The sequence below is a fragment of the Oncorhynchus mykiss genome, chromosome 16, assembly GCF_057628025.1.
Source record: "Oncorhynchus mykiss isolate SJ-2025 chromosome 16, ASM5762802v1, whole genome shotgun sequence".
Classification (NCBI taxonomy): domain Eukaryota; kingdom Metazoa; phylum Chordata; class Actinopteri; order Salmoniformes; family Salmonidae; genus Oncorhynchus; species Oncorhynchus mykiss.
The window spans coordinates 16483113-16495493 of NC_143037.1; the positions used below are offsets into that span (position 1 = coordinate 16483113).

Below are 12381 nucleotides of genomic sequence, written 5' to 3' on the forward strand. Positions count from 1 at the left end.
TTCTGAAATAGTTTGTCAGAAATGGATAAGATTAGCATTCCTAAAAACATGATTTTGTTTAAATATAATTTGATCTCTGAGAAATGATGCTGATTGATTGCACCCATTTTAATTTATAGGATTCATATAATCTTTAAAAAATATAGTACCTAACATCTGATTTGGACCATACTTCTTCCTAAAAATGAGTAAGACATGAGGAATTCAATCCAATTATCAAAGCCACTCACAGTCTAGAGGTCGACCGATTAATCGGAATGGCCAATTAATTAGGGCCAATTTTAAGTTTCATAACAATCGGAAATCGGTAGATTTGGGCACCGATTTGGCCGATTTTTTATTTTTTGTGTGTGTTTTGTGTTTTTGTTTTACACCTTTATTTAATCTTTATTTAACTAGGCAAGTCAGTTAAGAACATATTCTTATTTTCAATGACGGCCTAGGAACGGTGGGTTAACCGCCTAGTTCAGGGGCAGAACGACAGATTTTCACCTTGTCAGCTCGGGGGATGCAATCTTGCAACCTTACAGTTAACTCGTCCAACGCTATAACGACTTGCCTCTCTCTCGTTGCACTCCACAAGGAGACTGCCTGTTACAAGCCAAGATAAGTTGCTAGCTAGCATTAAACTTATCTTATAAAAACATTCAATCAATCATAATCACTAGTTAACTATACATGGTTGATGATATTACTAGATATTATCTAGCGTGTCCTGTGTTGCGTATAATCTGACTGAGCATACACGTATCTAAGTATCTAACTGAGCGGTGGTAGGCAGAAGCAGGCGCGAAAACATTCATTCAAACAGCACTTTTTTTGCGTTTTGCCAGCAGCTCTTCGTTGTGCGTCGAGCATTGCGCTGTTTATGACTTCAAGCCTATCAACTCCCGAGATGAGGCTGGTGTAACTTAAGTGAGATGGCTAGCTAGTTAGCGCGCGCTAATAGCGTTACAAACATCACTCGCTCTGAGCCTTGGAGTGGTTATTTCCCTTGCTCTGCATGGGGAACGCTGCTTCGAGGGTGGCTGTTGTCATTGTGTTCCTGGTTCGAGCCCAGGGAGGAGCGAGGAAAGGGACGGAAGCTATACTGTTACACTGGCAATACTAAAGTTAATGAAATACAAATGGTATAGAGGGAAATAGTCCGATAATTCCTGTAATAACTACAACCTAAAACTTATTACCTGGGAATATTGAAGACTCATGTTAAAAGGAACCACCAGCTTTCATACAGTGCCTTGCGAAAGTATTCGGCCCCCTTGAACTTTGCGACCTTTTGCCACATTTCAGGCTTCAAACATAAAGATATAAAACTGTATTTTTTTGTGAAGAATCAACAACAAGTGGGACACAATCATGAAGTGGAACAACATTTATTGGATATTTCAAACTTTTTTAACAAATCAAAAACTGAAAAATTGGGCGTGCAAAATTATTCAGCCCCTTTACTTTCAGTGCAGCAAACTCTCTCCAGAAGTTCAGTGAGGATCTCTGAATGATCCAATGTTGACCTAAATGACTAATGATGATAAATACAATCCACCTGTGTGTAATCAAGTCTCCGTATAAATGCACCTGCACTGTGATAGTCTCAGAGGTCCGTTAAAAGCGCAGAGAGCATCATGAAGAACAAGGAACACACCAGGCAGGTCCGAGATACTGTTGTGAAGAAGTTTAAAGCCGGATTTGGATACAAAAAGATTTCCCAAGCTTTAAACATCCCAAGGAGCACTGTGCAAGCGATAATATTGAAATGGAAGGAGTATCAGACTACTGCAAATCTACCAAGACCCGGCCGTCCCTCTAAACTTTCAGCTCATACAAGGAGAAGACTGATCAGAGATGCAGCCAAGAGGCCCATGATCACTCTGGATGAACTGCAGAGATCTACAGCTGAGGTGGGAGACTCTGTCCATAGGACAACAATCAGTCGTATATTGCACAAATCTGGCCTTTATGGAAGAGTGGCAAGAAGAAAGCCATTTCTTAAAGATATCCATAAAAAGTGTCGTTTAAAGTTTGCCACAAGCCACCTGGGCGACACACCAAACATGTGGAAGAAAGTGCTCTGGTCAGATGAAACCAAAATTGAACTTTTTGGCAACAACGTAAAACGTTATGTTTGGCGTAAAAGCAACACAGCTGAACACACCATCCCCACTGTCAAACATGGTGGTGGCAGCATCATGGTTTGGGCCTGCTTTTCTTCAGCAGGGACAGGGAAGATGGTTAAAATTGATGGGAAGATGGATGGAGCCAAATACAGGACCATTCTGGAAGAAAACCTGATGGAGTCTGCAAAAGACCTGAGACTGGGACGGAGATTTGTCTTCCAACAAGACAATGATCCAAAACATAAAGCAAAATCTACAATGGAATGGTTAAAAAATAAACATATCCAGGTGTTAGAATGGCCAAGTCAAAGTCCAGACCTGAATCCAATCGAGAATCTGTGGAAAGAACTGAAAACTGCTGTTCACAAATGCTCTCCATCCAACTTCACTGAGCTCGAGCTGTTTTGCAAGGAGGAATGGGAAAAAATGTCAGTCTCTCGATGTGCAAAACTGATAGACACATACTCCAAGCGACTTACAGCTGTAATCGCAGCAAAAGGTGGCGCTACAAAGTATTAACTTAAGGGGGCTGAATAATTTTGCACGCCCAATTTTTGATTTGTTAAAAAAGTTTGAAATATCCAATAAATGTCATTCCACTTCATGATTGTGTCCCACTTGTTGTTGATTCTTCACAAAAAAATACAGTTTTATATCTTTATGTTTGAAGCCTGAAATGTGGCAAAAGGTCGCAAAGTTCAAGGGGGCCGAATACTTTCGCAAGGCACTGTATGTTCTCATGTTCTGAGCAAGGAACTTAAACGTTAGCTTTCTTACATGGCACATATTGCACTTTTACTTTCTTCTCCAACACTTAGTTTTTGCATTATTTAAACCAAATTGAACATGTTTCATTATTTATTTGAGGCTAAATTGATTTTATTGATGTATTATATTAAGTTAAAATAAGTGTTCATTCAGTATTGTTGTAATTGTCATTATTACAACAACAACAAAAAAATTGGCCGAATAATCGTTATTGGCTTTTTTGGTCCTCCAATAATCGGTAATGGGGTTGAAAAAATCATAATCGGTCGACCTCTATCACAGACCCCCCACACCACACTAGAGAGCAATAGGCACTAACTCCACCATGGTTTGTTGGACAAAGCCTATTGGAATATGAATGGAGTTTTTGTAGGGGTTTTGGATAAACACTGAAAATAAGGTCTGTGGTAAACACAGGCTTTGGAGAACTTATAGATTTTGTTCTATGAGATCATCTTCATTAGTTAAGGTTACATTTTGTGGATTTAATGCATTTATCAACAAACAAAAAAGAAGCACATTAAGGCTTCATAATTAATAAAGGTTATGTTAACTGACTGGTATTATCTCATTGAACAAAACGTATAAGGTCTCCTAAGCCTGTGTTAACCTCAGACCATTTTTTTGCCCTTTATCCCAAAACCCTATTCTTTCCCCATAAGGATGACTGAACGAACGAGACGTATCTCTCATTTCTGGTTTTTGACTACAAGCTGGCGAATGCTATTAGCTGAATTTCTCAGAGATCAAATACAATTTAAAACAGGCAACAGTAAACACGTCGTCCACCACAAATGATGCAGCACCTTTTGGCCAATTGAGATATTGTGTATGATTTAACACGTTTTAGTTAATTACTGTACAGTAGCTCCCACCTTGGGCCAAATAGTGTAATTTTGTAACTGCCTGATCTCTATAGCGAAGATGCATCATTTATCCACGTTTAGAGATATCACGTGTGACGAACGTACTAACACACAGAGACAAATCCACAGTCCCTTCCCTGATTTCCACAGTCCCCTCCCTGATTTCCACAGTCCCCTCCTTGATTTCATCGATATGAATGTTCTTGCATATGTTAAGTCTTGACAGTGTTTGCAACATGTGTACCAAATTTAGTTACAATATGAATATCCTTGATGGATTTATATGCATTTATGTGCCGGACCACGCCCATGTGAATGATTATTGGCCAATAGTGGCCATGTTGTTTTAGGTACTAGTCTGGAAAATATTGCGCTGAGAGAACCTTTATCCATAGATGCCACATATCAAATTTTGTATAGCTCAGTCATTTGGTGCAGGAAGAATAGCGTTTTTTTAAGTGGGAAATCCATTATGGTGGACCAGAGGCAGATTTGTTCCTTGTGAGGAGAGGTACCTATGTACCAAATTTCATGACTGTTGGTCAAACGGGGTGAGGGGCGTGACCTTTCAAAGTTTGCATTTTCAATCTCTTATTATAGCGCCACCATCTGACCAATCAGTGTAATTTAGTAAATGCCAGATCAGGATGGCAAAACACATAATTCAGCCAAGTTGTCAAAACTGGGCCTGTACTGTCTGCAATATATTGTGGGACTTATGTACGTAGAGTTGATTAACTATAGCGCCCCCTAACGGACGGAGACGGATCCACAGTGGGGGACAATAAACCATACAACTCAATGCACAAGGACTTCTTTAAACAATTTCCACAAAAATGTTTACTAATACACATTTACTTGAACAGTTCAGATGCAAAGCTGGGTAACGTGATCACAGTTGGTGCTGTTGGTACCGTGTATGTTTAGAGTTGTGTGGTTTAACTTTGTAGACATTCGTTATTGTTTCGCATACATTTTAAAGTGAAAATGACTAGTCTCAACATCAATCTGTTACTGTGGAATTGACCTTATTCATAGTTGTATGCTAATGTTCTTTATTTTGAGCTCAAATATTTATTGTGAATGCTTCTAGTTTAGTCTAGTATAGGTCTAGGTATAGGTCTAGTATAGTATAGGTCTAGAATAAGTCTCCTTGCAAGTGAACAATTGTCTGACTTCTGTTTGCAGATAGCTGATTAGTATATTTGTAGCAGGGATGTGTTATTCTTACGGGATATTTACACCTCCCGACGTCTTGTCCTCTGCCAGGGATTTGGAGTGAGTGGAGGGAGAATGAGCCTAACAAGAGGGCATTTGGTATCAATGCAGTTATGCATGAGATCTACAAGGAATGACACGAAACACCTATACCCATTGAACTGGGATCAAATGTTTAAGACACAAGTGCATCGGTCTGCAGATCCCAAAAATCGATCCAAATGTAGCATGCGTCGGTCAGAAAATCGATTCGAACATTTCAAATTGCCGGTTCACAATATTTTTTTGCTCATATTACATTCGTTCTACCTTCTGAAAATTACCTCATATTTTGTGAAAACTGATTCGTCCTCTCCTTCAGCGTCGAACTCCATGTAGCCGCTCACTCTGCCCTGCTTCGCGTGTTGACCAATGCAAGGTAGACGGCCAGTTCCTGATCTTGCACATCTGTGCAGCACAGTCAGCATTCAAATACTAAATTGGCTTGCGTGATATGAGGATTCATTAGTTGAGTGACAACCTATGTCAATTGCTAGCTTATTGTTATCTATGAGCTGTTCAAGATGGTGTTTTGCCAGAATAAAAGTCAGCTACTGCAGACAGAACTCTCATCTGGCAACGTGGGCCAGCATCCCTGTGCAATGATTTCTACTCCTTATAGTCCACGGCGTGACGAATTCAGGCTGTTCTGAGGGCAAAAGGGGTTGTCAACTCAATATTAGGAAGGTGTTCCTAATGTTTTGTACACACAATATATATTCATTGGCCATGTCATAGATAAATTATGAAAATGTACACATATTGAGCTCAAACACTTAATGTGCAGAAATGACAACTTAATAAGTGGGTGATGGTGATTTCAGAACCAAAGTGAGGGGACATAAAAACCTAGGCGACTTTGCCACTAATCTGATTGTGGTAGTGGGGTGGTAGATGCCTAGTCTACCTTATGGCTCAGATCAGGTGCCTACATTGTAAAAACACCATTTATTTATTTTTATTTAACCTTTATTTAACCAGGAAGGGCTCATTGAGTTTTAAAATCTCTTTTTCAAGAGTGTCCTGGCCAAGATAGGCAGCACCAAGTCATTACAAAAATTACAGACAAACAACATGAAAAACTACAAGTAATCTAGTAAAAACCATAGAATTCACAAGAGTATAACAAAATCAAAAACAGCAAATTAAAAACATTGACAGGTCAGGGAATCAGTCTCAAGATCATTCATCAGTGATTTAAAAATACCAATCGGGACAAGTTCTTCCAGTTTAAAATAATTTTGTAAGGCGTTCCAAGACGATGGCACAGAGTACATAAAACCCCTTTTACCAAATTCAGTTCGGACATTTGGAACAGTTGGCATGATAAAGTCCAGCGAACGAAGAGAGTACCCACCAGATTTCTGAACAATAAAAATGCCCAAATAAAAAGGTAGTAAACCCCAAATGGCTTTGTAAATAAAAGTATACCAGTGCCCGAGCCTACAAGTGACTAGAGAAGGCCAGCCAACTCTGGTATACAAAGTGCAGTGGTGCGTAAGGGTTTTGCAGTTTTAAAATAAAACTCAAAGTGCCATGGTGAAGGGTGTCAATTGATCTCAAACACTGAGCGGAAGCATTCATATATATAATATCCCCATAGTCTAGTAAACACATAAATGTAGCTGATACTAGCCTCCTTCTGGCTTCAAAAGAAAAACAGGCCTTATTCCTAAAGTAAAATCCCAATTTCAGCGTAATTTTTTTTGTAAGTTGTTGAATATGCAATTTAAAAGAGGCCGTCATCAATTAAAATTCCAAGATATTTATGAGGTTACAACCTCAATCTCCTTGCCCTGACAGGACAATAGGTGAAATAGGTGAAAGGTTCAGAGGTCTATTTCTTTCTTTAGAAAACACCATTAGTTTAGTTTTGTCAGTATTGAGGATAAGCTTCAATTGACACAAGGTATGTTGAACAGTATAAAAAGCAGTTTGCAAGTTCTGGAAAGCTTTTATAAGAGACGAGGCACAACAGTAAATAACAGTATCATCAGCATAAAAATGAAGTTGCGCATTTTGGACATTTGTCTAAATCATTTATATAAATAGTGAATAAGAGAGGACCAAGTACAGAGCCTTGGGGCACACCATTAAATACAGACAATTTAATAGACATAAGCCCATCAAATTGAGTGCACTGAGTTCTATCAGACGGATAGTTAGCAAACCATGCAACTGCATGCTCTGAAAGACCTACACTCGACAATCTCTGCCTTAGTATAGCATGATCAACTGTATCAAAAGCCTTAGAGAGATCAATAAACACAGTGCTGTTTTTTGTCAAGGGCTTCAGTGATATCATTTAAAACGTTCATGGCTGCTGAAATTGTGCTATGCTTATTCCTGAAGCCTGATTGGTACATTGATAAAATAGAGTTAGTAAATAAAAACTCTTTTAGCTGTTCACTCACAAGGGTTTCAAGTATTTTCACCATAGACATGCATCACACACACACACACACACACACAAAGTCAGCTCCGACAGATCCAGCTCAGAGGCCCAACTCAATTTCCGTGATGGTTAAACGTTTTTAGTGTAAACTTAAGCTACTAAAACCAGATAAAGTATGTACAGTGCCTTGCGAAAGTATTCGGCCCCCTTGAACTTTGCGACCTTTTGCCACATTTCAGGCTTCAAACATAAAGATATAAAACTGTATTTTTTTGTGAAGAATCAACAACAAGTGGGACACAATCATGAAGTGGAACGACATTTATTGGATATTTCAAACTTTTTTAACAAATCAAAAACTGAAAAATTGGGCGTGCAAAATTATTCAGCCCCCTTAAGTTAATACTTTGTAGCGCCACCTTTTGCTGCGATTACAGCTGCAAGTCACTTGGGGTATGTCTCTATCAGTTTTGCACATCGAGAGACTGAAATTTTTTCCCGTTCCTCCTTGCAAAACAGCTCGAGCTCAGTGAGGTTGGATGGAGAGCATTTGTGAACAGCAGTTTTCAGTTCTTTCCACAGATTCTCGATTGGATTCAGGTCTGGACTTTCACTTGGCCATTCTAACACCTGGATATGTTTATTTTTGAACCATTCCATTGTAGATTTTGCTTTATGTTTTGGATCATTGTCTTGTTGGAAGACAAATCTCCGTCCCAGTCTCAGGTCTTTTGCAGACTCCATCAGGTTTTCTTCCAGAATGGTCCTGTATTTGGCTCCATCCATCTTCCCATCAATTTTAACCATCTTCCCTGTCCCTGCTGAAGAAAAGCAGGCCCAAACCATGATGCTGCCACCACCATGTTTGACAGTGGGGATGGTGTGTTCAGGGTGATGAGCTGTGTTGCTTTTACGCCAAACATAATGTTTTGCATTGTTGCCAAGAAGTTCAATTTTGGTTTCATCTGACCAGAGCACCTTCTTCCACATGTTTGGTGGGTCTCCCAGGTGGCTTGTGGCAAACTTTAAACGACACTTTTTATGGATATCTTTAAGAAATGGCTTTCTTCTTGCCACTCTTCCATAAAGGCCAGATTTGTGCAATATACGACTGATTGTTGTCCTATGGACAGAGTCTCCCACCTCAGCTGTAGATCTCTGCAGTTCATCCAGAGTGATCATGGGCCTCTTCGCTGCATCTCTGATCAGTCTTCTCCTTGTATGAGCTGAAAGTTTAGAGGGACGGCCAGGTCTTGGTAGATTTGCAGTGGTCTCCTTCCATTTCAATATTATCGCTTGCACAGTGCTTCTTGGGATGTTTAAAGCTTGGGAAATCTTTTTGTATCCAAATCCGGCTTTAAACTTCTTCACAACAGTATCTCGGACCTGCCTGGTGTGTTCCTTGTTCTTCATGATGCTCTCTGCGCTTTTAACGGACCTCTGAGACTATCACAGTGCAGGTGCATTTATACGGAGACTTGATTACACACAGGTGGATTGTATTTATCATCATTAGTCATTTAGGTCAACATTGGATCATTCAGAGATCCTCACTGAACTTCTGGAGAGAGTTTGCTGCACTGAAAGTAAAGGGGCTGAATAATTTTGCACGCCCAATTTTTCAGTTTTTGATTTGTTAAAAAAGTTTGAAATATCATGTCGTTCCACTTCATGATTGTGTCCCACTTATTGTTGATTCTTCACAAAAAAATACAGTTTTATATCTTTATGTTTGAAGCCTGAAATGTGGCAAAAGGTCGCAAAGTTCAAGGGGGCCGAATACTTTCGCAAGGCACTGTATAAAAGATAATGTAGAAATATATTTTGAAATAAGAGAGAACTAACAATCACCGGGGGCTCTTTGCCACCCAGCTGAAAAATAATCCTGGTTGAAACACTGCGTATCTGATCGTCTTGAAAGGGAAAGGTACACATCCTAAGATCTACCCATTACTAACTTTTCTGTCTTTAGTCTCAATTTTAACCAGATTAATTTCACCTTTTTGTTCATGCCTTTTAGGAATTCTCTCCTGAAATTAGGATAACAGAGACTGTAGAGAGGCCCGAGAGCCTAACATCATGTATCATAACTGTAAATATATCTGTACTGGTCTCATAGTTAAGTAAACACTTTATTTGAAAACCAAAGGCTGTCTACCTATTCACCGGCCACAGCCTGTTCACCCACTGAACAACAAACAAAAGATCCTGCAGCTGGCATTGTCTTCCTTTGCTTAGCTCATATTTGCTAGGTCTGTTGCTTGTTTATTTTCCTACGCTATGGCTCATGGGAATTTACATTCGATTTGAATTGTCATGGTTTGAATTGGCTTCTTGACGGAAACAATGTGTCTCTTCCACAGTGTAATTTCTCCATGTTTCCCACCACCCAGCATGTCAAAATAAGCCCACATGAATATGAACTGAGGCGGAAGCCCATGATACCCAGCAGTCATTGTTACGTGTCCTCTGCTCCTACCAAAACAGTTTGCACTTGAATTTCAATTCCATTCCTACTCATGAAGACATTTCTCATGTCTTTCTCTCCTCCCTCAAGTGCCTGAGTTGTGCCCATCGGTTGGCAGCCCTCAATTTCATACGATGACAATGGCTTCGACAAAAGCTTTTTGTCCCCAGTGGATGCTGTGTTTCCCGACATCACTTATATACAATCGCAGATAATGGCTGTGGCACGCGAAGAAACGTCCTTGACCCTCTCTTGGCCAAGCCTTCAGCGTTCACGCCAGAATCAAATTGATAATGTGTTTTTGTTTTGCTTTGTTACTGTCCGAAAAATGTGGGACTGAGGTTTGAATAAGAGTACAATGTATTGCAAGGTCTCGTTCCATTAAACATGGATGTATTTTTTTTCTCAAGAGTGTTTATGGAAAGCTGAAGGCCTGTCAATCACTGGCTATTAAATATTGAGCAGAGATGCCGAGCTCAACTTACATTTTTTGCGGCCTGTTTACAAAACGACTCATCCGTCAGACTGCGGTTCTCCTAGTAAATAGCCATGCATATTTCAGGATCATCTTGTCCAGGCCAATGCTGGGGAGGGCTACACCAGCTCACCTCGAGGAGAATCGCCCCCGGCTGTTTACTTGTGTAGGCTGTGAGGTTTTCAAATTGGATTTGATGTCTGACAAAAGGCAGTGCAGACTCAGGGGTAAAACAATGAAGATCTTCTCTTGGTTTTCACACTGTTACGCCCTGTTACTGAGAGGCTAGCCTTGTGGTTGGTTTTCGCACTGTTACGCCCTGTTACTGAGAGGCTAGCCTTGTGGTTGGTTTTTGATCTGTTACGCCCTGTTACTGAGAGGCTAGCCTTGTGGTTGGTTTTTGATCTGTTACGCCCTGTTACTGAGAGGCTAGCCTTGTGGTTGGTTTTTGATCTGTTACGCCCTGTTACTGAGAGGCTAGCCTTGTGGTTGGTTTTTGCACTGTTACGCCCTGTTACTGAGAGGCTAGCCTTGTGGTTGGTTTTGGCACTGTTACGCCCTGTTGCTGAGAGGCTAGCCTTGTGGTTGGTTTTGGCACTGTTACGCCCTGTTACTGAGAGGCTAGCCTTGTGGTTGGTTTTTGATCTGTTACGCCCTGTTACTGAGAGGCTAGCCTTGTGGTTGGTTTTTGATCTGTTACGCCCTGTTACTGAGAGGCTAGCCTTGTGGTTGGTTTTTGATCTGTTACGCCCTGTTACTGAGAGGCTAGCCTTGTGGTTGGTTTTTGATCTGTTACGCCCTGTTACTGAGAGGCTAGCCTTGTGGTTGGTTTTGGCACTGTTACGCCCTGTTACTGAGAGGCTAGCCTTGTGGTTGGTTTTTGATCTTTTACGCCCTGTTACTGAGAGGCTAGCCTTGTGGTTGGTTTTTGATCTGTTACGCCCTGTTACTGAGAGGCTAGCCTTGTGGTTGGTTTTGGCACTGTTACGCCCTGTTACTGAGAGGCTAGCCTTGTGGTTGGTTTTGGCACTGTTACGCCCTGTTACTGAGAGGCTAGCCTTGTGGTTGGTTTTTGATCTGTTACGCCCTGTTACTGAGAGGCTAGCCTTGTGGTTGGTTTTTGATCTGTTACGCCCTGTTACTGAGAGGCTAGCCTTGTGGTTGGTTTTGGCACTGTTACGCCCTGTTACTGAGAGGCTAGCCTTGTGGTTGGTTTTTGATCTGTTACGCCCTGTTACTGAGAGGCTAGCCTTGTGGTTGGTTTTTGATCTGTTACGCCCTGTTACTGAGAGGCTAGCCTTGTGGTTGGTTTTGGCACTGTTACGCCCTGTTACTGAGAGGCTAGCCTTGTGGTTGGTTTTTGCACTGTTACGCCCTGTTACTGAGAGGCTAGCCTTGTGGTTGGTTTTTGCACTGTTACGCCCTGTTACTGAGAGGCTAGCCTTGTGGTTGGTTTTGGCACTGTTACGCCCTGTTACTGAGAGGCTAGCCTTGTGGTTGGTTTTTGATCTGGAAGTTTCTAGTAGTGCAGGCTTTCAGCTACATGTCAGTTGTTGAAAATCTGGTCAATTAGGCCTATTTAACAAACATTGGTCCATAGCAGGGTAGGTCTTTTATAATGATCCTTGACTTCTTAGATGTTGGTTTCAACTCTGGGCCACCAAGGCATCAGTTTACGTCAGACAAATAAAATATGATATGTCCAAATGTGGACCTGGAATATTAGGAGTATTTATCTCAATTGTTGTTGCTGCTAATAGGGATCGGTGCAAATACTCAAGTACACGTTTCAAGATTTGCATTCGATTGTTGAAAATCCATTTGCCAGGTTACATTTACAATAAACAGACAATGTCAAAGTTTAAGATGTGTTGAATGTTTTTTGAGTAGCTGTAGCTATGTCAAAGGCACTGAGAAATGACATTTTCATTTTTGTATCTGAACCAGTAATTGAGCGTACTAGCACTCGAGTAGGCCTACTCAAAATAATTTCTGTGAGCGTACTAGTACTCGAGTAGGACTACTCAAAATCATTT

General features: G+C 40.7%; 1 protein-coding gene across 5 annotated transcripts in view; it reads left to right on the forward strand.

The window, feature by feature from the left end:
• LOC110491461 (vesicle transport through interaction with t-SNAREs homolog 1A) overlaps window positions 1-12381 on the forward strand; it is a 197963-nt gene that overhangs the window by 1293 nt on the left and 184289 nt on the right. The gene's annotated exons all lie outside the window — the stretch shown is intronic.